The following is a 27262-nucleotide window of genomic DNA, read 5'->3' as shown; positions in this document are numbered from 1 at the left end:
AACATCATAATCCACTGCAGTGACCATGCAGACATCAATGCTCAAACCTTGGAAACTGAAACCAGACCAGTACTCGCTCGTTGTTCTAATCAACTGGGCTAATCCGTGGGACAAAGAGTCGATGGGAAACTCTTGTCCCAGCTGTTACTGGTGCTCTCTGACCTTGCCAATCCCTGGGTCCTTGTCAAGGACCAGCTCCCAGGTCAGCTGGCTCAGGTACTGCCACCAATAGCCCTCGGATTGTGTCAGAGAAGTTTCTTGTCCCAGTCATCCTGGTTCACCTGATGGCATTGCCGCCATTCTGGACCATCTCTCGGATTCTGAAGAAGGTGTACATTCCCCAACTCCACAACCTTTAATACTCAGATGGCATCAGAATCTGTGGCCAATAACATTACTGAAAAGAAACAAGTTGATAGTTTTGCACCCAGAATCTGCATTAAGCATTTACAGCTTCGACGGTTCACTATACAAGGGCAGCTCTAAAGTACCTGTAGTTGTCTTGTTGCGATCCAGTCATTTAAAAACAAATCTGTAATTTCTTCTTCTGTTAGAGGGACATGGTTGGCATCAGGATGAGAGAGAGAAAATGGGCGGTTTCATCAAAGTACCTACAGACTAAAGTTGTGAGTAACAAAACCACAAAGACAAGTGGATCAGACACACAAGAGAGAGCACATTGTGACAGAAATCAAATCCATGCCAGCAGAGAAACCACAGAAGGAGCGGAGCGGTGTAACTGAAATTCTCCTGATACCATCCCTCAGTGTCCCATCCATTTCTCATGCCAACTCCACACCTTTCAATTTGTGTTTAATTTGATGGCCAATAACCAACACCCGCCCCTCCCCCCACCACAGAACCATCCAGCCCTCATGTCCCTGCATCGGCATCAAGCACCAACCCTGCTCCAACTCCAGACTCAGTTGAGCACTGCTTGGTGTGAACTGCACTGGCACTGTGTAAAGCCCAGTCTGTGCAGTCATCCTCAACCAGTGCCAGCCAGCGGTCCACCTTGGGACTAAACAGGAAAGTCTCAAGAAGGGACGCTCCGGTTGTTGCCCCGAGACTTCCCAGAACTAAGAGGGAGTCCTCCCCTGGCACCGTGACTGCTGGTGCCAGGATCTCTCCCAATTCCTATGGGGCATCTAGGTTCCAAGGGCTCTCACTCCAAGGGAGGATATGTGTGCCTCAGTGGCACCTCCCCCACGAGGTGGGGGCTCATGTCTGGAGGGTCTAACTCAATCGGCCTTTGTATTCATGAGCCTGTAGCTAATCGCTTCCGAAGGCAGGAAGCCTCCAGGTAGCTTCCTCGGGCTGAACCGGCAGGGAAGGCTGATCGTGAGGCCCTCATCTCTGTTCCCAGAGCCTCACTATCAACCTTCCCTGTCTCTTCAGCCCGAGGCAGCTTCCCAGAGCCATCCCGCCTTCGGAAGCCAAACTGGGAGCCTGAGTCGGACCACAATCTCCAGTCGTTTAGGCTTTTTCATGTATTTAACATGAGGGTGAGTGAGTCTGAAACTGTGGTTCCAGAAGCCCCTTCACTTGGGGGAGAGTGGGGGGGGGGTGGGGGAGCGTGGGGGCTTTAGTTTTTACTTGGGCTCTTGCAAAGGCCTCAGGCTATAGCTGTATTCATCATACCAATTTCCTGGACAGTTTGGGTGGACTTAATATGCACCCTCCAGTTAAGGCCAAGGTCGGCAGCATCCATAGTGCCTCCGCCACCCTGCTTTCACACCTTGCAGTTTATTGGCATCTGATGAGCTTCAGTGGTGAAGGCATCAGAAGGAAGGTTACTGCCGAGTGAAACTAGTCCTGGTCCACCCACATTTGGGATCTGGCGGCCCTTCCTGCAGGGTTTAGCGCATGTCCCGAATTCCCTGCCACCAGATACATTGGGGCCGGCTTTACTGACCAGCGGCCTAATGCCTCGCAGGTGAGTGAGGGAGCAATCCCTGTCACAGAGTGAGGACCACCTTCAGAGAGCATCTACTGCAGCAAAAAGCTGAGTGGGTGCCCTCAATATCAGAGCAGGACCCAGCATCCAGTGGGTCTTGCCTTGCCAATGAGCTTGGCCATACAACTTGGGACACTTTCAGGTGCCGCAGATGCCCTTTAGTATTTGGTGCTGAGGGCTTCTTTGGTGAGCAAGTGGAGGAGCTGCTGTAGCAGAACGTTCAGCTATGCCCAGAACTGATGGAACGAATCCCAGAGCCGCTCATCCTCCAACGCCCCATCGGCCGTATGGAAGCCACCAGAATGTGGGAGACGTACTCCCGGGAAATGTAAAGGTGGTTGTTTCTGGACCTTCCTCCTCTAGATAATGTAGCACCACCACCAATCCATTCCTGTATTTAAGGGAGATAGAACATGTCCAGGGAACTATTGACCAGTCGATAAGGGACCACAAAACAGACCAGGCACTAGGGTTTATTTCTGGAGGGGTAGAATTGAAAGGTAGAGAAGTTATGCAGCAGCTCCTCCACTTGCTCACCAAAGAAGCCCTCAGCACCAACAGGTACATACAGTACCTGAAAATCTTTACCCAGAGCGTGGTGAGAATGTGGAGCTCGCTACCCCAGGGAGTGGTTGAAGCAAATAGTATCAATGTATATAAGGGGAGGCTGGACAAGCATATGAGGGAGAAAGGAATAGAGGGTTCTGCTGATAGATGAGTGGGTGGAGCATAAGCACCGGCATTGCCTGACTGGGCCGAATGGCCTGTTTCTGTGCCATATGTCCCATGTAATCCGATGTAATCATTTACCTCCATAAGCCTTTACAAGGCTTTATCCGGACCGCAATGTCCTTTGGACCATGCTAGCCCATCATTCCAGAATAGGACCTGGAATGCAGAGAGCTCGCAACAAGTAACCTTCAATACCCTGTCCAGCTCCAGCTCCCCAAGTGACCGCCTGATAGCCCACCACAGAGCTGGGTGGGTGGATCACTTCCAGTACTTCCCTGTGGAAGTGAATTACTCTGGACACTTGGGTTCAGGAGACCAGAAGTAGTGAGTATCCTCTGCATTAGCAGCTTGTTTTTCACAATGTGGCTTGGTTTCCAATGTAACTGTAAGGATGTTTCCAGTGGGGTTCCGAAGGGCTCAGTACTGGGTCCCTTGCTTTTTGTGATATATATCAACGATTTAGATTTGAATGTAGGGAGTATGATAAAGAAGGTTGCAGACGTCACTAAAATTGGCTGTGTGCTTGATAATGAAGAGGAAAGTCATCGGCTGCAGGAAGATATCAATCTACTGATCAAGTGGACAGAGCAGTGGCAAATGGAATTTAATTCAGAGAAGTGTGAGGTGATGCACCTTGGGAGGGCTAATAAGGAAAGGGTAGAGACATTAAGTGGCAAGCCACTGAACAGTGCAGATGAACAAAGGAACCTTGGAGTGCGTGTCCACAGAACTCTTTTTGGTTGGATAATGAAATAAACATTAAATCAAATGCCCCCCAATCTGGGGGACACTCCAAACATTTTTCAAACTGCCCTTTTTTTGGTTTTTTTTGTTTGTTTCTTTTGACTTTTTTTTTTGACATTTAAAAAAAAAATTTTTGGCCCATAAAATCATTAATTCTATAAATACTGGGAGGACTCCCGCGTAGAGTGCCCTCCATCGGGGACCCCCACCTCCTCTGGACGGCAAGATTGTACGCCATGGCGTGTCCGGTCGGCAGGCGAGGATGGCAAAGTTGAGAGTGTGCAGGAGCAGCCCGTACAGGAAACCCCTCCGTGCGGAACTGAAAGGCACGGAGGGGATTTCCCCGAGGCGGCTCAAGTTGTGAGGCGCCGGCTCCCGAGGTTCCGCGCCGATGAGAAATTCCGTCCAGACGGGGGTCAGTTCGGACAGGATCTCCCCACGTGCTTGAGCCTCCTCGACCCACCTAACGGAGTCAGGGCCCAGAGCTGTTTTTAGCGACTCGATGGCATCGGTCGCGCGGCGGATATCGGCCGAATTTACTCGCCGCACCAGTGTGTCTGGCGCCATCCAGCCCGCACCTCCGCCATCGAGCAGGTCCCTGACCCTGGTCGCCTCACCAGCCACAGCCCTCTCGTCCGACCGCCACCTAAAACCTCGGTCGTGGAGGTACGGATTCCCGAGCAGCGGCTCCTGCAGGACAGCCGCCACTCCAGCCGGTGGAGAGCTGCGCTTGGTGGAGACTTTGTTCCAGACCCTGGTGAGTTCCTTGTAAAAGACAGGCAGCTCCTGGAAGGCGGTCCTGACGCCCCCCAAGCTCACAAACAGGAGCTGCGTGTCGTAGTTCAGGCCGTGCTGCTGGCAGAAGAAATACGTCGCCAGAGCACGCCACCTAGGAGGGGGCTCGACGTAAAGGTATCTCTGCAGGGTCTGAAGACGGAAAGTCGCGAGCTGGGCACTGACGCACACCAACGACTGACCACCCTCCCCAAGCGGCAGAGACCCAGTGCTTCCTGTTGTTCCAGAAGAAGTCCACCAGCTTCTTCTGTATCTTGATGACAAACGCAGGGGGAGGGGTCAAAGTGACCAGCCGGTACCACAACATGGCGGCCACCAGCTGGTTTATGACTAGCGCTCGACCCCTGGAGGACAGCACTCGGAGCAGTCCTGTCCAGCGCCCTAGGCGAGCGGCGACCTTGGCCTCCAGCTCTTGCCAGTTCGCCGGCCAGGCTTCCTCGTCGGGGCTAAGGTAGACTCCCAGATAGAGGAGATGGGTTGTGCTCCAGGCAAAAGGCCTGAGCTCCTCCGGCAGGGAGTCCACCCGCGACTGACCCACCAGGAGTCCGGAACATTTCTCCCAGTTGATCCTAGCGGAGGATGCGGCCGAGTAAATCTCCTGGCACTCACGCATCCTCCGCAGGTCAGCGGGATCCTCTACCGCGAGGAGCACGTCATCGGCGTAAGCCAAGAGGACGACCTCCACGCCCGGCCCTTGCAGAGCCAGTCCCGTCAACCTCGTCCGCAGGAGGCGCAACGCAGATGGCATATAACTGGCCGGATATGGGGCATCGCTAGCGCACCCCTCTCCCAAAGCGAAGGGGCGCCGTCAAGGACCCGTTAACCTTAATCAGACACTCCGCGGCGGCGTACAAAAGTCGGATCCGGGCGACGAAATGCGTCCCGAACCTGAAAGCGCGCAGAGCTCCGAACAGAAAGTCGTGATCCACCCTGTCGAACGCCTTCTCTTGGTCGAGAGATATGAAGGCGACCGACAGACCAGCCTCCTGGGAATGATGGATGAGGTCCCGGACCAGATGAATGTTATCGTGGATTGTCCGGCCCGGGACCGTGTAGGACTAGTCGGGGTGGATCATGTGGTCCAGCACGGCGCCAAGGCGAGCAGACATCGTCCTGGCAAAGATTTTGTAGTCCGTGCTGAGGAGGGAGACCGGGCACCAGTTCTTAAGGAGGCGGAGATCGCCCTTCTCAGGCAGCAGGACGATGATTGCCCTGCGCCAAGAGAGGGGCATCTCCCCGGTCGCCATACTTTCCCCCAGGACCCGCGCGTAGTCGCCCCCCAGGACTCCCAGAACGCCCTGTGGAACTCCACGGTCAGCCCGTCCAGCCCCAGGGCTTTTCCCCTCGAGAGCCGGTCGAGGGCGCCGGTCAGCTCCGCCAGGCTTAGCGGAGCTTCCAGATTTTCGGCGCACTCCGGGCTGACCTTCGGCAGGTCGTCCCACAAAACTCTACGCGCTTCCTCGCTGGACGGCTCCGGAGAGAACAGAGCCCCGTAATATTCACGGGCCCTGTTGTTGACGCCCTCCGGATCTGAGACGAGAGAACCGTCATCGGCCAGCAGCGTCAAGAGCTGCTTACGGACACTCTGTCTTTTTTCCAGCGAGTGGAAGAAGGGGGAGCCGCAGTCCAGATCCCGCAGGAACCGGATCCGCGACCTCACGAACGCCCCTCGGGATCCGACGAACTGCAGGTCCTTCAGCGCGGCCTTCTTCGCTTTGTACACCGTCTGCAGGGCCGGGTCCTCGACAACTTGACCGAGACGGGTCTCCAGGTCGAGCACCTCTTTTTCTAGGCGCTCGACCCTGGCCGCCCGCCTCTTGGTCGACCCCCTCGCGTACTCTTGACAGAAGACGCGGACGTGAGCCTTGCCCACGTCCCACCATAGCCTCAAGGAGGGGAAGCCCCCCTGCTTCCTTCTCCAGTTGGCCCAGAAATGACGGAACAAGTCCTGGAACCGCACGTCCTCCAGCAGCTGGTTGTTAAAATGTCAGTACGTGGACCCCGTCCTCGCACGGAGCGAAGCGAGCTCCGCCCACACCAGGGGTGGTCCGAACACGGCACCGGCCGCATGGAGGCTGCCGGGACGCAGGAAACGTACACCCGAGACACGTAATGGCGGTTGATTCTGGACCATCCTACTCCAGGCCTCACCCAAGTAAAGGCGCTGGAGTATGGGTGGAGATTTCGCCAGACATCCACCAAGTCGAAAGACCCGACCAGGTCCCTCAACTTCTCCATCGCCGTCATGCTTTGTGGGGCACCGGAGTGGTCCCTTGCCTCGAGGGTGCAGTTAAAATCCCTACTGAGGACAATGCAGTCGCCGACGTCGACGGAGCCAAGAGCGGACACCTCTTCGAAGAAGCGCGTTTGCTGCGGGCCGGGCTGAGGGGCGTACACGTTCACGAGATGGAGCGGCACGTCCCCCAGGCGAACCGTGACGTGCAGCAAGCGGCCTGGCATGGACTCCTCGACCCCCAAGATCTCCGGCTGAAAATGCGGGGCCAGCAAGATGGCCACCCCACAAGAAGTGGCAGTGAAGTGGCTCATGCGGACCTCTCCTTGCCATTCCAGGAGCCACGTGGCTTCGTCTCCCGGAACGGTGTGGGTTTCTTGCAGGAAGCACACCACATATTTCCCCTCCCGCAGGAGCGAAAAATTGTAAAATCTACGGCGTGCCTCTCTGCCGCTGTTGATGTTGAGGCTGGCTATGGTTATCTTCATGACAAAAGCAGAGTGCAACCTCTACCTAACCTATTGTGGCGGGGGAGTGAAGTCGTTTGTTGACATCCACTCCCTCAGCAGCCCAGCGAGGAACCTTTTGAGCCGGCGCAGGTCAAGGCCTTGCGCCTTTGATAAGGGCCCGCCCGCAGCCATGGTTTTAGCGGCGGCGCGGACGGACGCGACGAGCAGCCCCGGCTCGGACCATCTTTCCAGGGCCAGATGGGCTCGGTCGCGGCGACCCTGGCTCTGGACCAAAAAGTCCCGGAGTTCCTTTGCAGGAATGAGGAGGGACTCAGCGGCGGGCACGAGGAGATCCACCGCCTCACTGGCGATGGACTCGAGATCTTCTCCCTCGTCCCCCACCGAGTCCCCGTCCCCCTCCGGGAGGTCGCCGCCAGCAGCCGGCCCGTCGACCGCACGAGGTACGGCAAATGGCCCGGCCACTCCATCCGACCCTGGCTCTGCCCCGATCCCACCCCCAGGATCGTCGGCAGAGGAGTCCCCACTGGGCTCTTTTAAAAGTGGTGCTGGGTCAGGAAGCGACAGCGGAAGGGGTTCCTCCTCCGCCCCAGGAACCGGGGAACACGGAGAGACCCGGCCAAAGTAATGTTCCAGGTCCTCCAAGTACCCCAGCTCCAAAGTAGTGGGCGAAGATTGTTGTTCTTCCCCCTCCCCGCCGCCACCCCCCGGCCCAGCGTGTACAGAATCATTAAAATTGTGAACATATTTTGTTTCTTCCGGGCCGAGCGACTCCCGGGGGAAGTTGGTTAATAGCTGGGCGGGCTCAGGTTCGGCCTTTTCGGCCCCGCCCGCCTCAGTCCCCGGGACGCTCGACCCGGCGGCTACGCGTTCCTCCGCTGGCCCCACGCCCCCCATGACAGGCAGATCTTCCACGCCATCTCCGGGAAGCAGAGGCTGGGCAGCCTCGACTGCCCCACCCTCCCTGGGGACAGATTCCTCGCGCCTACGGCGCAGTTTGGGGGCGCTGGTGGGGGACGCGGGACACGCGGCGGGCACCGACTCCTCCGTGGAGGGATGTTGTTCCCCCTCCACCTCATTGGAGCGGCTCCTCCTTTTGTTCCTGGGGGGGCGCGGAGGCAGGGAGACCTCCATGTCTGCCGAGGCCGCCCGCTCCACTCCCCCCTTTTTCTTATCTTGCCCGCGCCCGAGCCCCCCTGTGATATTGGTCAAGGGCTCGGGAATGGGCTCAGGGCACCCCGCGCTCGCCGGTGACAGGGTTGGGCTGAGTGCAGTGATCGGGCTGTCTGGCGCACTGAGGGGACCCGCCTCGAGATGTTTCGCCTTCCTCCGCGCCTTCTTTCCGGCCGGACACTCTCCCTCCCCCTCCGCCGGAGGCCGTGAAAACAAAGGCCCCCGACGATGCCCGCGCACCTACGGCTCCCGGCACGCGGACGCAACAAGCTGGAGGGGTGACGGCGACGCCAGCCTTGGCCGCCCTCGGTGGTTTGGCGGACTTTGAGGCGGGGCAGTTCTTACGAACATGCCCCACCTCCCTACAGGCATGGCACTGCACGCTGGCGGACATCAAGAAGACGCGGTAGGCAGTCCCCTCGTGCACTACATTAAAACTGCCCTCCGTCGTCTCCTCCCGCGCCAGCCGGACAAAGAGCTGGCGGCGGAAGGAGAACACGTGGCGCAGGCTGCTCTCCCTGAGGCCGAGCGCTATGGGGTTAATCCCCGACCTTACCTCCCCCAGTTGGTGCAGGTGAGGGAGGAGGAGCTCAGCGGGAACAAAGGGCGGGACGTTGGAAAGGATGACCCTCTGCGCGGTGGCCTCGAGAGGGTCCACCGGCAGGAACGTCCCGCCCACCGTGAGCCCCTTTTCAAGGGCCAGGGACACCGCCCGCTCCGACCCCAGGAAGAATACAGCCTTCCCAGACATCTTGGAGGCTGCGACAATGGCCGAGGGGCCGACTACCCCAGCCATCGCCCGCATGCACTCCTCGATGCTCATTGTGGGGTGAGTGTAGCTCTTGACCCCGTGTTTTTTTCTTTTCAGTCGGAACGGTGGCAGGGCAGCAGGAGGCGCAGAAGGCGCCGTGGATGTGGACGCCGCCTGCGCGTACGTCTTAGCTGGCCCTGCCACCGGTGTGGATGGGGTCGGCATCACGGGGTCCCTTTAAGGGCTACACCCACCCCAAAGTCACAGGCCTTAATGGTCTTTAATTGGCCTCGTTGGTGTTTTGAGCAGAGGGAGCTCTTAATGGGGCACACCTCTCCCCTAGTTAACGAATGGGGAGGGGCCTTGCTCCCTCTGCTCAGTTGTCTTAATTAACTTTAATTTAAGGAGGAAAGGGGCTCTCAGAGAGAGAGGGGAGAGACAGAGAGAGTGACAGAGAGAGTGGGAGGGGGTGGGAAAGAGGGAAGCTGCGAGGGCAGGTCTCGCCTCACAGCGATTGGTGGGCGTTTTTCTGGGGTGCACTCCCCAGATGATGGAAAAAAAAACAAGACACAGTCCTTGTAGATGGTCTTCGGGTGGGGGGTGAAGATGTCTTCACCTGGGGCAGCTGGAGCCACCAAGGCACACACTCCCAACGATGTTAAATAGGGTGATTAGTAATACTTCAGCCAGGTAGCTCCAGCTATCCCAGGCTAGGCAATGGGGGAGGGGTGCTTCAGTGGTGTGTGGGGCCTAGCTGTAAGCAAGACCCCCACACACACTTCCACACACACACACCCCCCCGCGATGTTCCGGCCCTCTAGCAAGTCTTCTTTCCTCCCACCACCGATACAACAAAGTCTTTCGGGGAATGCACCAAAACACACCCACCTGTCGAAGATTGTAGAAATGGCTCTCCCTCCTTCCACACTGGATGGTGTTTTCTCAGGTTGTTGTTCTTTTCCCCCTCTCTCCAACTCTCTGTAGTAGTAATAAGTTGATACATTTTCTGCTCTCCTCCTCTGCCTCTGGACGTTGAATTGTAGTAAGCCAGCCCCTTTCTCCTCTTCCTGGGCTGGTCTCAGGGTTCACTCTAGTCCTTCCAGGCAGGAGCAACAGCAGCAAGCTCCTTCTCTCACTGCTCCAGGCTCCAAGTGCATAGGCCACGCCTCCAAAGCTCCACCATTGGTTCACAGATGCTGAAGGTAGCAGGCCAAGTGGATAAGGTGGTTCAGAAGGCATATGGAATGCTTGCCTCTATTGGCCGAGGCATAGAATGCAAGAGCAGGGAAGTTATGCTGAAATTGTATAATACTCTGGTTCGGCCACAGCTGGAGTACTGCGGCAGTTCTGGTTGCCGTATTATAGGAAGGACGTGATTGAACTGGAGAGGGTGCAGAGGAGATTTACGAGGATGCTGCCTGGAATGCAGAATCTTAGCTACGAGGACTGATTGGATCGGACTGATTGGATAGGATCAACCGGGACCTATTCGTGAAGAAAATCCTGTTGGGAACATGTGGCATGAAAGTCGGCGACATCTTGGCCTTGCAGGACCTCCCGAAGAGAGGTTACTTTGATGTGACCTTCAGAACCGTCGCCCAATGCCTGAAGTTCCTGAAGGGACTGAAGGAGGCGAGTGAACCGCTGCGCTCAGTGCTGACTTGGGAGCCACTGTTCACCCTCCCGTTGCAGAGAAGACGCACTATCACAGTGCAGATGTACAACCCCCACATCCCAGTCATTGATGTGCTGACTTTCCCGCCAGGTATGTCGATGGGGCAGGAAACAGCAGCGACCTGAAAGACTTGCACGGGATATGGACCAGCAAGCACCAGATCCAGGTCACCATGAAGGTGGACGCCAGCGGAACCATCCTGCACCCCCCCTCCAGCTGGAAGCTGAACGTGAAACTTTTGACTCCGGAAAACGTGGAGGAACTCAAGAGGGATTACAAAGGTTGGAGAACCGTAAAACCCCTCTGCGATTCCCCGATGCACTGGTGGGAAACAATCAAGACAAACATCAAGAGGTTCTTCATCCTCAAAGGTGTTCAGGAGGTGAGAGGGAGACAGAGGGAATTGTCCCAACTCCAGAAGAGCGTGCAAATCCTGCTCCTGCTGCAGTCGATGGGGGTCGATGTCGCGGAGGAACTCGAAGAGGTGAAGGGCCAGCAAGCCTCGCCCTTTGCCTCAGAGTCCTCCAAGATTATCTTCATCTCCAGAGTCTGCTCCGTCGAGCAGGATGAGACGTGTTCGCGCTTCTTCTTCCAAAAGGTAACAGGGGGAGCTCTGTGATCACCAGCCGAAAGGAAGAAGACGGTTCTGTGACGTCTTCGCAGCCTGACATGCTGAGGATCAGCAAATCCTTCTATGCCAGGCTGTATGACGTCAAGCCCACAGACCGCGCGGCCTCCCAGTCGTTCCTGTCGTCTATTTCGGAGGTCCTAAACGACAGTGAGCAGGAGAGTCTGGACCACCCGCTAACTCTGGACAAGATGACAAAGACCGTCCGGTCCCTTGCGACGATTAAAACTCCCGGAAGCGACAGCTTACCGGTCGAGTTGTATTCGGCTCTGTGGGACTGGATGGGCCCAGACCGGCTGGAAGTGTACGGGGGTATGCTTCTGGCTGGTAGTATGTCAGAATCAATGAGGAAAGGCATCATCACCCTCATCTACAAGCAGAACGGGGAGAGGGAGGAAATCAAAAGCTGGCGACCCATTTCGCTGCTCAATGTGGACTACAAGATCCTGTCAAAGGTCATCGCCAACAGGGTCAAGCCTGCTCTTGAGCTGGTGATTCACCCGGACCAGACCTGCGCTGTCCCCGGCAGGAAGCTCTCTGATAGCCTGGCGCTACTCAGAGATACGATCGCCTACGTGCGGGACAGAGGGGTGGACACCTGCTTAATCAGCTTAGACCAGGAGAAGGCCTTCGACAGGATATCGCACACGTACCTGATGGACGTGCTCTCCAAAATGGGGTTTGGGGAGGGTATCCACAATTGGATCCAACTGCTCTGCAGAGACATCAGTCGTGCAGTTCTAATCAACGGGTGGGAAACTGAAAGCTTTCCGATCAGATCTGGAGTCAGGCAAGGCTGTCCTCTCTTGTCTCTCTGGTTTGTGTGTTGTATCGATCCCTTTGCCGTGTCCATCAGGAAGGATGCGGGCATTAGAGGGGTGACGATCCCAGGCAGCAGAGGCGCTCAGGTCAAGACCTCCCTATACATGGACGACGTAGCCATCTTTTGCTCGGATCCGCAGATTGCTCACAATCTGCGACCAGTTTGAACTGGCCTCGGGAGCAAAGGTCAATCGCAGCAAGAGCGAAACCATGCTCTTTGGCAACTGGGCCGACCGATCCTTTATTCTCTTCACCGTTAAGCCAGATTACCTGAAGGTTTTGGGAATATGGTTCAGAGCGGACGGGGCGTGCGCCAAAAACTGGGAAGAGCGTATCGCCAAAGTGAAACAAAAACTGGGATGGTGGAAGCTGCGCTTCCTCTCCATGGCAGGAAAGAACCTGGTCATCAGGAGTGAGGTGCTCTCGGGGTTGCTGCACGTGGCACAGGTCTGGCCCATCTCACGCTCCTGTGCCGCGGCAGTCACCCGGGCCGTCTTCCATTTTGTCTGGAGGTCCAAAATGGAACGTGTCCACAGAGACACAATGTACAAATCTCTGGACAGTGGAGGAAAGGATGTTCCGAACGTGGCCCTCATCCTGATGGCCACCTTTGTGTGCGGCTGCATCAAGCTGTGCACAGACCCCCAGTATGCAAACACAAAGTGTCACCATGTGCTGAGGTTCTACCTGTCCCCGGTGTTGCGAAGGATGGGTCTGGCCACGCTGCCGCGATACGGCCCACCAGCTGGACCATGCCTGTCCACCTGTCCTTCGTGAAAAAGTTTTTCACGAAAAAAACCCTTTGACCACAAAGCCATAAAACAGTGGTCAGCACGTAAGGTCCTGGACGCCCTACAAAAGAAGGAGAGGGTGGACCCTGTCGGGTGGTTCCCTGAGCGGACTGTCGAACTCGTTTGGCAGAACGTCTCATCGCCAGAGCTTTCACACAAGCACCAAGATGTAGCTTGGTTGGCGGTGAGGAGGGCCTTACCTGTCAGAGCGTTCATGCACAGCCGGCGCCTCAGCAACACGGCACGGTGCCCCCGAGTCGGCTGCGGGGCGGACGAGACTGTCACCCACCTCCTTCAGGATTGCGCCTTTGCAAGGCAGGTCTGGAAAGAGATGCAGTGGTTGCTGTCGAGGTTCATCCCGAGCAGCTCCGTAACACAGAACTCTGTGCTCTACGGGCTGTTCCCAGGGGGACACACTGAGACAGACATCACCTGCTGCTGGAGGGCCATCAACTCGGTCAAAGACGCTCTTTGGTTTTGCCGAAACTTGCTGGTCTTCCAGAGCAAGGAGATTTCCACGTCTGCGTGTTGCAGACTGGCGCAATCCAAGATCCAGGACTTCGTGCTGAGGGACGCATTAAAAATTGGTGCAGTCGCCGCAAAGGGAAGGGCCACAGTTTAAAGCCCTTCCGCCATGGTAAACCCAGGGGATGGAATCTGTATAAAACTCCCCTCGGGCTGCAATGGTAAACCTTTTGTATACATAGAGCACCATGATCTGCAAACACGTATGTCGTGCCATGTATAATGCAAGTTCTGTTGCGTAATGCATGTTGGAAACAAATGTAACTGTACCCTCACTGTGTACCGTATGGTGACACATGTAATGTAACTTGATGAACGTACCACAATGTATCCTGGATTGTATGAATCGTACCTTGAAATGTAAAGTAAAGAAATGTATTGAACGGAACTGCAGTCAGCATCCAAATGTAATGTATGGAATTGCTGACCGCATCCAAATGTACTGAACTGCTTTCGAATGTATTGTGCAAATTTTTATATGAATAAATTATATTTTAAAATTAAAAAAAAAAAGATTGGATAGGCTGGGTTTGTTGAGCAAGGGCCTTTTTCCATTGGTGGAGGGTCTATTACGAGGGGGCATAGTTTTAAGATGGTTGGTGGAAGGTTTAGAGGGGATTTGACGGGGGCTTCTTCAAGCAGAGAGTTGTGGGGTTCTGGAACTCGCTGCCTGGAAGGGTGGTGGATGCAAAAACCCTCACCATATTTAAAAGGATGGGCACTTAATGTGCCGTAATCTGCAGGGTTACGGACCTAGAGCTGTTATTTGGGATTAGACTGGATAACTTCTTGTTGGTTGGCGCAGATATGATGGTAAGTACTGCAGGAATCGAATTCGGCCAGGGTGATCTCCTGGACTAGTTTCAATCACCTGGATGGGTCGGAGAGGAATTTTCCCAGATTCTTTTCCCCAATTGGCCTGGGTTTTATCTGGTTTTTGCCTCTCCCAGGAGATTGCATGGCTCCGGTTGGAGTGGAGTGCAGAATATTTCAGTGTAAGGGGTGTCGCAGTTATGTGTGGTGGACTGGTTGGGCTGGGTGCTCTTTACCTTTCTACCATTGTTCATTGTTCATAGGTTTATTATATGTAACCTTCAGTGCTGCTGACCGAGGGCCATGTGGCTCTTTGTCGGCCGGCGCGGACACGATGGGCCGAAATGGCCTCCTTCTGCGCTGTAAATTTCTGTTTCTAAATAGTTTTTTGGGGTACTCCAGAGGTAATGGTGCAGGAGTGGGAAGAGAAGCCATTGCAGGTGGTTCTCTGTCTACATCTGGACAATTAGGAATTAAACCAGGTGAGAGCAGTCCTGCCCAGCTGGACGATGGAGGAGAGGCATTGGAGGAGGATGGTGTCAGCTGTGGCTCAGTGGGCAGCACACTCACCTGTGAGTCAGAAAGTTGTGGATTCAAGTCCCACTCCAGGGACTTGACCACAAAAAATCTCGGCTGACAATACAGTGCAGTACTGAGGGAGCGCTGCACTGTCGGAGGTGCCGTCTTTTGGATGAGATGTTAAACTGAGGCCCCATCTGCCCTCTCAAGTGGAGGTAAAAGATCCCATTGCACTATTTTGAAGAAGAGCAGGGGAGTTATCTCCGGTGTCCTGGACAATATTTATCCCTCAATCAACATCACAAAAAAACAGATCATCAGGTCATTATCACATTGCTGTTTGTGGGAGCTTGCTTTTATGCGAATTGGCTGCCGCATTTCCCACATTACAACAGTGACGACACTCAAAAAAAAACGTCATTGGCAATAAAGCACTTTGAGATGTCCGATGGTCGTGAAAGGCGCTATATAAATTCAAGTGTTTTTTAAACTGTGGCAGAGGGGTCGAGAATGATGAGAAGGGCTAGTTCACCCGGTCACAGTCACATAGGATGTCATTTGTGACTTTGATAAGGACTGTTTCAGTGATATGGTGGGCCGAAAACCTGATTGGAGGGGTTCAAACATAGAATTGCAGGGAAGCTGGGCATGGATTTGGGAAGTGACAAGACGTTCAACACGTTTGGGGAGGAAAGCGAGATTGCAAAGCCAGAGGGGTCAATGATGAGGTTTTTTCCAGGAGAGGGGTGATGATGGCAGATTTGAAAGGGAGGGGACAGTATCTGAGGAGAGAGAATCGTCAACAATATCTGATAACATTGGTACCAGGAAAGGAAGTTGGGGGCTCAACAGTTTGCTTTGAATAGGGTAGAGAGAATAGGGCAGGCGGTGGATCTCATGGTCATGATATACTCGGAGAGGGTATGAGGCAAGGTAGGCGACAGCCGAGAGAAAGTTTTTTTAAATTTCAAAATATACTTTATTCACATAAAACTTTGTACAGTACATTCAAAAGCAGTTCAGTACATTTAGCTGCGGTCAGCAATCCCATACACTACATTTGGGTGCTGACAGCAGTTCCGTTCGATACATTTCTTTGCTTTTCAGTTCAAGTACAATTCGGTCCAATCCGGGATACATTGTAGTACATTCAACAAATGACATTACATGTGTCACTATACAGTACACGGAATGGGTGACGGAACATTTACATTTTTCTTTTCAACGTGCATTACGAAACAGACCTTGCATTGTACATGGCACTACATAGGTGTTTACTGATCATGGTACTCCATGTTCACAAGAAAGAAGTTACAAGTACGGCCCGAGGGGAGTTTTGTACTGATTCTTGCCCCCGGGTTTACCGTGGCAGAAGGGCTTTAAACTGTGGCCCTTCCCCACCGTGCCTTTGCGGCGACTGCACCAATTTTCAGTGCGTCCCTCAGCACGTAATCCTGGATCTTGGATTGCGCCAGTCTGCAACACGCAGACGTGGACATCTCCTTGCTCTGGAAAACCAGCAAGTTTCGGCAAGACCAAAGAGCGTCTTTGACCGAGTTGATGGCCCTCCAGCAGCAGGTGATGTCAGTCTCGGTGTGTGTCCCTGGGAACAGCCCGTAGAGCACAGAGTCCTGTGTTACGGAACTGCTCGGGATGAACCTCGACAGCAACCACTGCATCTCTTTCCAAACCTGCCTTGCGAAGGCGCAATCCTGAAGGAGATGGGTGACAGTCTCATCCGCCCCGCAGCCGACTCGGGGGCACCGTGCCGTGTTGCTGAGGCGTCGGCTGTGCATGAACGCTCTGACGGGTAAGGCCCTCCTCACTGCCAACCAAGCTACGTCTTGGTGCTTGTGTGACAGCTCTGGCGATGAGACGTTCTGCCAAACGAGTTCGACAATCCGCTCAGGGAACCAGCCTGGAGAAAGTTGTGAGGTCAAGGCTGGGCAGGGGAAACATTGTGGAAGTTTGGGTTGAGGTAAGGAGGGAAGAGGTAGATACAGCTAATAAGATGATCTCAGTCCATGAGTTCCTCACACTTGTTGGAGGGAAGGGTGGTGGTGAAAGGGCTGAGGAGTTTTAGAAGATAGTTGGTAATGGAGAAGAGAAGCCGGAGCTTAACTTTGCATTCCAGGATGATTCTGGGGCAGTGACCAGTTTGGGCACAGGAGAGCAGGACCCAATAGTGCTTTATGTGGCCAGAGCAGGCGATAAATGGCTAAACCAGTTGTGCACCATAAACAGTCAAGTCTGCATCTCTTGGATTTAAGGGAGCGAAGATGAGGGCCGTAACAGGGGGAATGTCCAGGGTGAGAGAGAGTAATGGTTTTAATGGGGACAAGGGCAGCAAAGGTGAGGGTGGGATTAGATATTTTGTGGATTAGAATGGAGGGCCAATGGCGAGACAGTTGGGAATTTGATGGTGCATTGTAAATGACGGGGAGAATTTTTTTCAGGGGTGGACACAGAAGGAAGTGGGGGGTGGGAAGGGGGATGTGAGTGGAGAGCGATACAAGGGAGTGATCAGAGATGGTCTCCAACAGCAGTGGCTCACTGATGACCAACAGGGTTGGGGGCAGTACTGAGACAGGGGGAGGCTGGTGTTGGTAGTGCCCCTGCGTGCGACTACAAATCCTTACCTGCTCCTCTTTACTGTCAATGACTATGAGGTGAGACCGGGTGGAGAAGTAATGCATGTTAGCTACATTCCAGTCCTTCACAGATGCCTCCGAAATACTTCCAGCCGGTGGCACAATGTGTACATTGGGAATCTGTAAACACACTACAAATAGTTACTGTGTGAAACATCAATTCCACGGCTTGTTCATTTCATTCCCCGTTATTACACGGGAGAAAGCAGTGTGCTGTGCAGCTCGGTGGTATCGCTGGTGTCCTAAACTCACTCAGGTTTCTCAATAGAAAACGATCCCCTCTAACCCCACACAGAGGGTGATGATGTCATCGTGGCACTGACACCGCACGAACCCAACTTCCGCCCCTAAGTTACTGTCACTGCCGCGTATCCAGCCCTCAGGTGTTGTCACTGCTCCCATTTTGATCGACTTCCGGATCCATGGAAAAAAAAAGAGCCGAATGTCGTTCAAGAGGCGACCTGACCCGCAGCTGTGGTAAAAACCATGGAAACGGGCGCCGTTTCGGGCAGGGGACAATTTCTCGCCCTTAGGGTGCTACCCACTGAGCCACAGCTGACACTAGAGGGTGCTAACGCGGCAGAAGAAACCGCCCGGGAGTTTGCGGAGGTGCTGCCCCTCACCGTCCCGTGCCGACCTCAATGCCCCGCGGGGGAAATTGCCTCACAGGCCCCGGGGTTGGTGCGAGCGGCTTCGCTCCGGAGGCCATACCTAAAGGGGAGGGTGTCAGCGCCCCACACCGCCATCTTTACTGGTTTGCCGACTCTCGGTTTGGGTGCCGGGCTACAGGCCCAGTCCCATGCTGCCCTGGTGGCCTAGTGGAGGACATCAGAAGCCTTGCAGAGTGCGCAGTGTCCTCCCCTTTAAGCGAAGGGGAATGGCGTTGAATCATGTCAGTGCTACGCGGAACATTCACGTAACAATTCACTTGCCACCCCAGTAGCACCCCACCAACTGCCCCGAATGGAAGTGGAGTGGCGAGATTGTGCCTCACTTCCTTTGAGGAACGGGAAGCCCAATTCAATGACAGGAGTGGGATTTATGTGCCAGGCACAGAAAGTCCCAGCTCCAGCTGGTTACCGCCCCCAATCGGGGCAGAGGGCAATTTCACAAGTGACTGTCACAATGTGGAACACCAGGAACAAGGGAATGTCACAATGTGGAACACCAGGAACAAGGGAATGTTTAAGCCAATGGGGGAGCACCTTGTATGGGTCTTCGAATGAAGAAACCCTCAAGCACTTTGGTATCAAAAATTGTTGGTTTATTCTTCTGTTTGTAAATAAATTCATCAGCTTTTGCACATTTGAAAGTTGTTTTCTTTCGTGGATTGTCAGAATGTCGCTGATAGCGGGCGGCTGAATGGGTTCTCTGTTCTTTAATGAAGGGAGCAGATTACATCGGACTTGCAGCACAGAAAAAGGCTATTCGGCTCAACCAGTCCATGCCGCAGTTTATACTCCACGTGAGCCTCCTCCCATCTTTCCTCATCTATCTCTCAGCATAACCCTCTGTTCCCTTCTCCCTCATACGCTTATCTTGCCTCCCCTTAAATGCATCGATACTATTCACCTCAACTACTCCTTATAGTAGCGAGTTCCACATTCTCACCCCTCTCTGGGTAGAGAAGTTTCTTCTGAACTCTCTATTTGATTTCTTGGTAACTATCGTGTATTGATGGCCTCAAGTTTTGTTCTGACCCACAAGTGGAAACATTCCCTCTGTGTCCACTCTATCAAAACCTTTCATAATTGTAAAGACCTCTATTAGGTCACCCCTCAGCCTTCTCCTTTCAAGAGAAAACAGACCCAGACTGTTCATCCTTTCCTCATGGGTATAACCTCGCATTTCTGGTATCATCCTTGTAAAGTTAGGTAGTTACTACTTCAGCAAGCCACAATCTGGCATGGAGCAAGATCTCCTCAAACAGTAACGTACCTATTCCCTGCCTGACTAAATTCTCATTGGCTTTCACATGACTGAAAGGCAGCAAAATAAAAACAATGAATTGCTTGTTGAATTTGCTGACACTCAAAAAAAACTTGCTGGTTAAATATGTTTTTTAAATGTACAGAACGACGACAAATGAATGATTTGGATGTAAATGTCGGGGACATGATAAAGAAATTTGCAGATGATCCAAGAATTGACCATGTGGTTGACATTGAGGAGGAAAGCTTTAGACTGCAGGAAGATATCGATGAACTGGTCATTTGGGCAGAAAAGTGGCAAATGGAATTCAACCCAGAAAAGTGAGGCAATGCATTTGGGGAGCGTTAACAAGGCAAGGGAATACACAATACATGAGGGGATACTGAGTGGTGTGGAGGAAGAGAGGGACCTTGGAGTATATGTCCACAGATCCTTAAATGTAGCCGGACAGGTCGATAAGGTAGTTATAAAGGCATATGGAATGCTTTGCTTTATTAGCCGAGACACAGAATACAAGAGCAGGGAAGTTATGCTAGAACTGTTTACAACACTAGTTAGGCCACAGCTTGAGTACTACGTGCAGTTCTGGTCACCACATTACAGGAAGGATGGAATTGCACTAGAAAGTGTGCAGAGGAGATTTACGAGGATGTTGCCAGGACTGGAAAACTTTAGCTATGAGGAAAGATTGGATAGGCTGGAGTTGTTTTCCTTGGAACAGAGGAGGTTGAGGGGAGATTTAATTGAGGTGTATAAAATTATGAGGGGCCTAGATAGAGTGGATAGGAAGGACCTATTTCCCTTGGCGGAGGGGGTCAATAACCAGGGGGCATAGATTTAAAGCAGTTGGACTCGCGGGGAGATGAGGGAACATTTCTTCACCCAGAAGGTAGTGGGGGTCTGGAACTCACTGCCTGAAAGGGTGATAGAGACAGAAACCCTTATCACATTTAAAAAGTACTTGGGTGTGCACTTGAAGAGTCGTAACCTACGAAAGAAGGAGACGGTGGACCCTGTCGGGTGGTTCCCTGAGCGGACTGTCGAACTTGTTTGGCAGAACGTCTCATCGCCAGAGCTTTCACACAAGCACCAAGACGTAGCTTGGTTGGCGGTGAGGAGGGCCCTACCCGTCAGAGCGTTCATGCACAGCCGATGCCTCAACAGCACGGCACGGTGCCCCCGGGCCGGCTGCGGGGCGGACGAGACTGTCACCCATCTCCTTCAGGATTGCACCTTTGCGACGCAGGTCTGGAAAGAGATGCAGTGGTTGCTGTCGAGGTTCATCCCAAGCAGCTCCGTAACACAGGACTCTGTGCTCTGCGGGCTGTTCCCAGGGACACACACCGAGACAGACATCACCTGCTGCTGGAGGGCCATCAACTCGGTCAAAGACGCTCTTTGGTCTTGCCGAAACTTGCTGGTTTTCCAGAACAAGGAGATGACCACGTCTGCGTGTTGCAGACTGGCGCAATCCAAGATCCAGGATTACGTGCTGAGGGACGCACTAAAAATTGGTGCAGTCGCCGCAAAGGCACGGTGGGGAAGGGCCACAGTTTAAAGCCCTTCCGCCACGGTAAACCCAGGGGATGGAATCAGTACAAAACTCCCCTCGGGCTGTACTTGTAATTTACTTTTTGTGTACATAGAGCGCCAAATCTGTAAACACCGATGTCGTGCCATGTACAATGCAAGGTGTGTTACGAAATGCATGTTTGAAAAGAAAAATGTAAATGTACCGTCACCCATTCCGGGCACTGGATTGTAACACATGAAACGTAATTTGTGTGAATGTACCACAATGTATCCCGTTTATTGGACCGAATCGCACTTGAACTGAAAAACAAGAAATGTAACGAACGGAACTGCCGTCAGCACCCAGATGTATTGTATGGGATTGCTGACCGCAGCGAAAGGTACTGAAATGCCATTGAATGTACTGTACAGATTGTTTTATGAATAAAGTATACTTTGAAATTTAAAAAAATGCCTTGGGACGTTTCACTGCGTTATAGGCGCTATATCAATACAAGTTTTTGTTGTTGCTGTTGTTGTGACGAAGACTCCCGGCCACAAGCTCACACCTCCCTGTTGATCTTCCCCTGTGCAAAACTGGAACATTGCTTTTTCAAACACGTCAGATTCTGAATTAGTTTTCATGTGAAGATTTGACAAACATTTCCTTCACAGGCAATAAATATACATCGCGATTATATTTGCGGAAAACTTTCCCTGGCCCGAAGGCATGTGACTGAGGGAGCTTTGATTTCCTTTTAAGGGCAATATGCAAATAAGGACGGTATCTTCTGTGTTACTGCAGTGTTTTCACAAGGGATATATCATTAGACATTGCAATATTTTAGCAGAATGGACATGTCAAAGCAGTAGCACTTTGTGAAAAGGGACATTGTGATTTTTTATACATGAGTCGTTGAGACGTTAAGAGGCAGCGGATGATGTCGGGAGGCAGTTGTGTGCGAAAATCAAGCATACTTACCTGGCAGGGGAGTAACCATGATCAAGAAGGTGGTTTTCCCAGGACGAGGCTAGCCCATTGCACTTCGGGTGTGCTGACGCCTGCGATGTCCCCAAATGCGGGATACTCGACTGCAAAATTTGTGGTAGTGGGGGACTGCGTTCGCGCTCTCCCCTGGTTTTACAATTAATATCAGAATTGGCAACATATGCATTTGTAACTTCAATGTTTCTTCATCAATCTCAATCTATACTTTATTTCCAACACAGGCACTGACAAAAATGGCCCCTTGTAGATGAGGGTGACGACCGCTCAGATACACCTGCTCGAGACCAGACGGGTCCGTTACGTTCCAGAATAGACTTCCTGTTTGTGTCCCACACGCTCAAGGTCAGATCCACCGACGTCACGCCGGTGTTCTTTTCTGACCACTGCCTCCGACTGGCCGACTGTCGCCCACAGGAAAACCAGAAAGTTGGCAGAGGGATATGGAAGCTGAACGTGAAACTGTTGACTCCGGAAAACGTGGAGGAACTCAAGAGGGATTACAAAGGTTGGAGAACCGTAAAACCCCTCTGCGATTCCCCCATGCACTGGTGGGAAACAATCAAGACAAACATCAAGAGGTTCTTCATCCTCAAAGGTGTTCAGGAGGTGAGAGGGAGACAGAAGGAATTGTCCCAACTCCAGAAGAGCATGCAAAACCTGCTCCTGCTGCAGTCGATGGGGGTCGATATCACGGAGGAACTCGAAGAGGTGAAGGGCAAGCAAGCCTCGCTCTTTGCCTCAGAGTCCTCCAAAATTATCTTCCTCTCCAGAGTCTGCTCCGTCTAGTAGGATGAGACGTGTTCGCGCTTCTTCTTCTAAAAGGTACACAGGGGGAGTTCTGTGATCACCAGCCTAAAGGAAGAAGATGGTTCTGTGACGTCTTCGCAGCCCGACATGCTGAGGATCAGCAAATCCTTCTATGCCAGGCTGTATGACGTCAAGCCCACAGACCGCGCGGCCTCCCAGTCGTTCCTGTCGTCTATTTCGGAGGTCCTAAACGACAGTGAGCAGGAGAGTCTGGACCACCTGCTAACTCTGGACAAGATGACAAAGACCGTCCGGTCCCTTGTGACGATTAAAACTCCCGGAAGCGACGGCTTACCGGTCGAGTTGTATTCGCTCTGTGGGACTGGATGGGCCCAGACCTGCTGGAAGTGTACGGGGGTATGCTTCTGGCTGGTAGTATGTCAGAATCAATGAGGAAAGGCATCATCACCCTCATCTACAAGCAGAAGAGGGAGAGGGAGGAAATCAAAAACTGGCGGCCCATTTCGCTGCTCAATGTGGACTACAAGATCCTGTCAAAGGTCATCGCTAACAGTGTCAAGCCTGCTCTTGAGCTGGTGATTCACCCGGACCAGACCTGCGCTGTCCCCAGCAGGAAGATCTCTGATAGCCTGGCGCTACTCAGGGATACGATCGCCTGCAACTCTTTTAAAATAGGCAAACATTAGATCAGGTGCCCCCCGATCTGGGGGACACTCCAGACACTTATACCAGCCCTCTTTTTTTTTGTACATGGACGTAGCCATCTTTTGCTCGGATCCGCAGATTGCTCGTAATCTGGAGGTCCAAAATGCACCGTGTCCGCAGACACACGATCTACAAATCTCTGGACAGTGGAGGAAAGGACGTTCCGAACGTGGCCCTCATCCTGATGGCCACCTTTGTGTGCGGCTGCATTAAGCTGTGCACAGACCCCCAGTACACAAACACCAAGTGTCACTACGTGCTGAGGTTCTACCTGTCCCCGGTGTTGCGAAGGATGGGTCTGGCCACGCTGCCGCGAAACGCCCCACCAGCTGGACCATGCCTGTCCACCTGTCCTTCGTGGAAAAGTTTTTCACAAAAAAACCCCTTTGACCACAAAGCCATAAAACAGTGGTCAGCACGTAAGGTCCTGGACGCCCTACAAAAGAAGGAGAGGGTGGACCCTGTCGGGTGGTTCCCTGAGCGGACTGTCGAACTCATTTGGCAGAACGTCTCATCGCCAGAGCTTTCACACAAGCACCAAGATGTAGCTTGGTTGGCGGTGAGGAGGGCCCTACCCGTCAGAGCGTTCGTTCATGCACAGCCGGCATCTCAGCAGCACGGCACGGTGCTCCCAAGTCGGCTGCGGGGAGGACGAGACTGTCACCCATCTCCTTCAGGATTGCGCCTTCATAAGGCAGGTCTGGAAAGAGATGCTGTGGTTGCTGTCGAGGTTCATCCCGAGCAGCTCTGTAACACAGGACTCTGTGCTCTACGGGCTGTTCCCAGGGACACACACCGAGACTGACATCACCTGCTGCTGGAGGGCCATCAACTCGGTCAAAGACGCTCCAATACCACGTGCTTTGATTTTGCACACCAATGGGACCTTGTCAAAAGCCTTTTGAAAGTCCAAATACACCACATCCACTGGTTCTGCCTTGTCCACTCTACGAGTTACATCCTCAAAAAATTCCGTAAGATTTGTCAAGCATGATTTCCCTTTCCTAAATCCGTGCTGACTTGGACCGATCCTGTCACTGCTTTCCAAATGCGCTGCTATTTCATCCTGAATAAATGATTGCAACATTTTCCCCACCACTGATGTCAGACTAACCATTCCCCTCTTTGTCTCTCCCTCCCTTTTTATACCGCAGTGTGGGCTGGCCCCGGGTCCCTGAACTCAGGCCTCTCCTGGTCCCCGATCACGTCCCTCCACAGTCTCTTCCCGCTCCTTCGCCCCGACCTCGTCGCTCCTGCTGTGTGTGCCCACGCGCCAATCAGCGAGCTGATCCAAAATAAGTGTGCTGAGAGAGCTCCAGATGAATTGAAAGAGATTTGTGGGTTGGAGTTGATTTAACGCTGAAAATGCCCAAGCAATTTGTCCAAAGTAGCAGTGAAGAAAGCTGAATGAACTATGTGGCTAAAGCAAGTGAAAGTGCGTGATGTTCTGCTGAGACCATAGCTTCCGCACTGTGTGGAATTGTGGTCCCCGAGATCCAAGTGAGATATTTAAGGCACTGAAATGTGATTTCTTAAACCTGAAATATGGTCCACCTGTTGGATTGTGTGTGTATGATAGCACAGTCCCACACCGTCGTTCCCTGTTGGATTGTCTGTGCATGATGAAAGGCAGTTCGTCGGCTTGGACTCCGAGAGTTTTGTGATAACCTCTTGTCAGTAAATGCTTTGCAGGGTTAGTTAGGGGCCATTTTTGTCAGCACCTGCGTTGGATAAAGTATAGATTGAGATTGATGAAGAAACACTGAAGTTACAAATACATATGTTGCAAATTCTGATATTAATTGTAAAGCCAGGGGAGAGCGCGAACGCAGTCCCCCACTACCACAAATTTTGCAGTCGAGTATCCCGCATTTGGGGACATCGCAGGCGTCAGCACACCCGAAGTGCAATGGGCTAGCCTCGTCCTGGGAGAACCACCTTCTTGATCATGGTTACTCCCCTGCCAGGTAAGTATGCTTAATTTTCGCACACAACTGCCTCCCGACATCATCCGCTGCCTCTTAACGTCTCAACGACTCATGTATAAAAAATCACAATGTCCCTTTTCACAAAGTGCTGCTGCTTTGACATGTCCATTCTGCTAAAATATTGCAATGTCTAATGATATATGCCTTGTGAAAACACTGCATTAATACAGAAGATACCGTCCTTATTTGCATATTGCCCTTAAAAGGAAATCAAAGCTCCCTCAGTCACATGCCTTCGGGCCAGGGAAAGTTTTCCGCAAATATAATCGCGATGTATATTTATTGCCTGTGAAGTAAATGTTTGTCAAATCTTCATGTGAAAACTAATTCAGAATCTGACGTGTTTGAAAAAGCAATGTTCCAGTTTTGCACAGGGGAAGATCAATAGGGAGGTGTGAGCTTGTGGCCGGGAGTCTTCGTCACAACAACAGCAACAACAAAAACTTGTATTTATATAGCGCCTTGAACGCAGTGAAACGTCCCAAGGCATTTTTTTAAATTTCAAAGTATATTTTATTCATAAAAAAATCTGTACAGTACATTCAATGGCATTTCAGTACATTTAGCTGCGGTCAGCAATCCCATACAATACATCTGGGTGCTGACGGCAGTTCCGTTCGTTACATTTTTTGTTTTTCAGTTCAAGTGCAATTCGGTCCAATAAACGGGATACATTGTGGTACATTCACACAAATTACGTTTCATGTGTCACAATACAGTGCCCGGAATGGGTGACGGTACATTTACATTTTTCTTTTCAAACATGCATTTCGTAACACACCTTGCATTGTACATGGCACGACATCGGTGTTTACAGATTTGGCGCTCTATGCACACAAAAAGTAAATTACAAGTACAGCCCGAGGGGGGTTTGTACTGATTCCGTCCCCTGGGTTTACCGTGGCAGAAGGGCTTTAAACTGTGGCCCTTCCCCACCGTGCCTTTGCGGCGACTGCACCAATTTTTAGTGCGTCCCTCAGCACGTAATCCTGGATCTTGGATTGCGCCAGTCTGCAACACGCAGACGTGGTCATCTCCTTGTTCTGGAAAACCAGCAAGTTTCGGCAAGACCAAAGAGCGTCTTTGACCGAGTTGATGGCCCTCCAGCAGCAGGTGATGTCTGTCTCGGTGTGTGTCCCTGGGAACAGCCCGTAGAGCACAGAGTCCTGTGTTACGGTGCTGCTCGGGATGAACCTCGACAGCAACCACTGCATCTCTTTCCAGACCTGCGTCGCAAAGGCGCAATCCTGAAGGAGGTGGGTGACAGTCTCGTCCGCCCCGCAGCCGGCCCGGGGGCACCGTGCCGTGCTGTTGAGGCGTCGGCTGTGCGTGAACGCTCTGACGGGTAGGGCCCTCCTCACCGCCAACCAAGCTACGTCTTGGTGCTTGTGTGAAAGCTCTGGCGATGAGACGTTCTGCCCAACAAGTTCGACAGTCCGCTCAGGGAACCACCCGACAGGGTCCACCCTCTCCTTCTTTCGTAGGTTCCGACTCTTCAAGTGCACACCCAAGTACTTTTTAAATGTGATAAGGGTTTCTGTCTCTATCACCCTTTCAGGCAGTGAGTTCCAGACCCCCACTACCTTCTGGGTGAAGAAATGTTCCCTCATCTCCCCGCGAGTCCAACTACTTTAAATCTATGCCCCCTGGTTATTGACCCCCTCCGCCAAGGGAAATAGGTCCTTCCTATCCACTCTATCTAGGCCCCTCATAATTTTATACACCTCAATTAAATCTCCCCTCAACCTCCTCTGTTCCAAGGAAAACAACTCCAGCCTATCCAATCTTTCCTCATAGCGAAAGTTTTCCAGTCCTGGCAACATCCTCGTAAATCTCCTCTGCACACTTTCTAGTGCAATTCCATCCTTCCTGTAATGTGGTGACCAGAACTGCATGTAGTACTCAAGCTGTGGCCTAACTAGTGTTGTAAACAGTTCGAGCATAACTTCCCTGCTCTTGTATTCTGTGTCTCGGCTAATAAAGCAAAGCATTCCATATGCCTTTATAACTACCTTATCGACCTGTCCGGCTACATTTAAGGATCTGTGGACATGTACTCCAAGGTCCCTCTC

The 27262-nt window shown here is 52.5% G+C and overlaps 2 non-coding genes across 2 annotated transcripts; one reads left to right on the top strand and one right to left on the bottom strand.

Moving 5' to 3' along the window:
* The first annotated feature begins 21694 nt into the window (after nt 1–21694).
* On the top strand, nt 21695–21858 carry LOC139252328 (U1 spliceosomal RNA). Its single transcript, XR_011591444.1, has one exon. It is a non-coding gene; the product is annotated as a U1 spliceosomal RNA (small nuclear RNA).
* A 3155-nt stretch (nt 21859–25013) lies between these two features.
* LOC139252326 (U1 spliceosomal RNA) lies at nt 25014–25177 on the bottom strand. The gene has a single exon (XR_011591442.1). It is a non-coding gene; the product is annotated as a U1 spliceosomal RNA (small nuclear RNA).
* Between the last annotated feature and the right edge of the window lie 2085 nt (nt 25178–27262).

This window comes from Pristiophorus japonicus, unplaced genomic scaffold (assembly GCF_044704955.1).
Source record: "Pristiophorus japonicus isolate sPriJap1 unplaced genomic scaffold, sPriJap1.hap1 HAP1_SCAFFOLD_454, whole genome shotgun sequence".
Lineage (NCBI taxonomy): Eukaryota > Metazoa > Chordata > Chondrichthyes > Pristiophoridae > Pristiophorus > Pristiophorus japonicus.
Note: the sequence above shows the minus strand (reverse complement) of the source record. Positions and strands in the feature narration are given on the sequence as shown.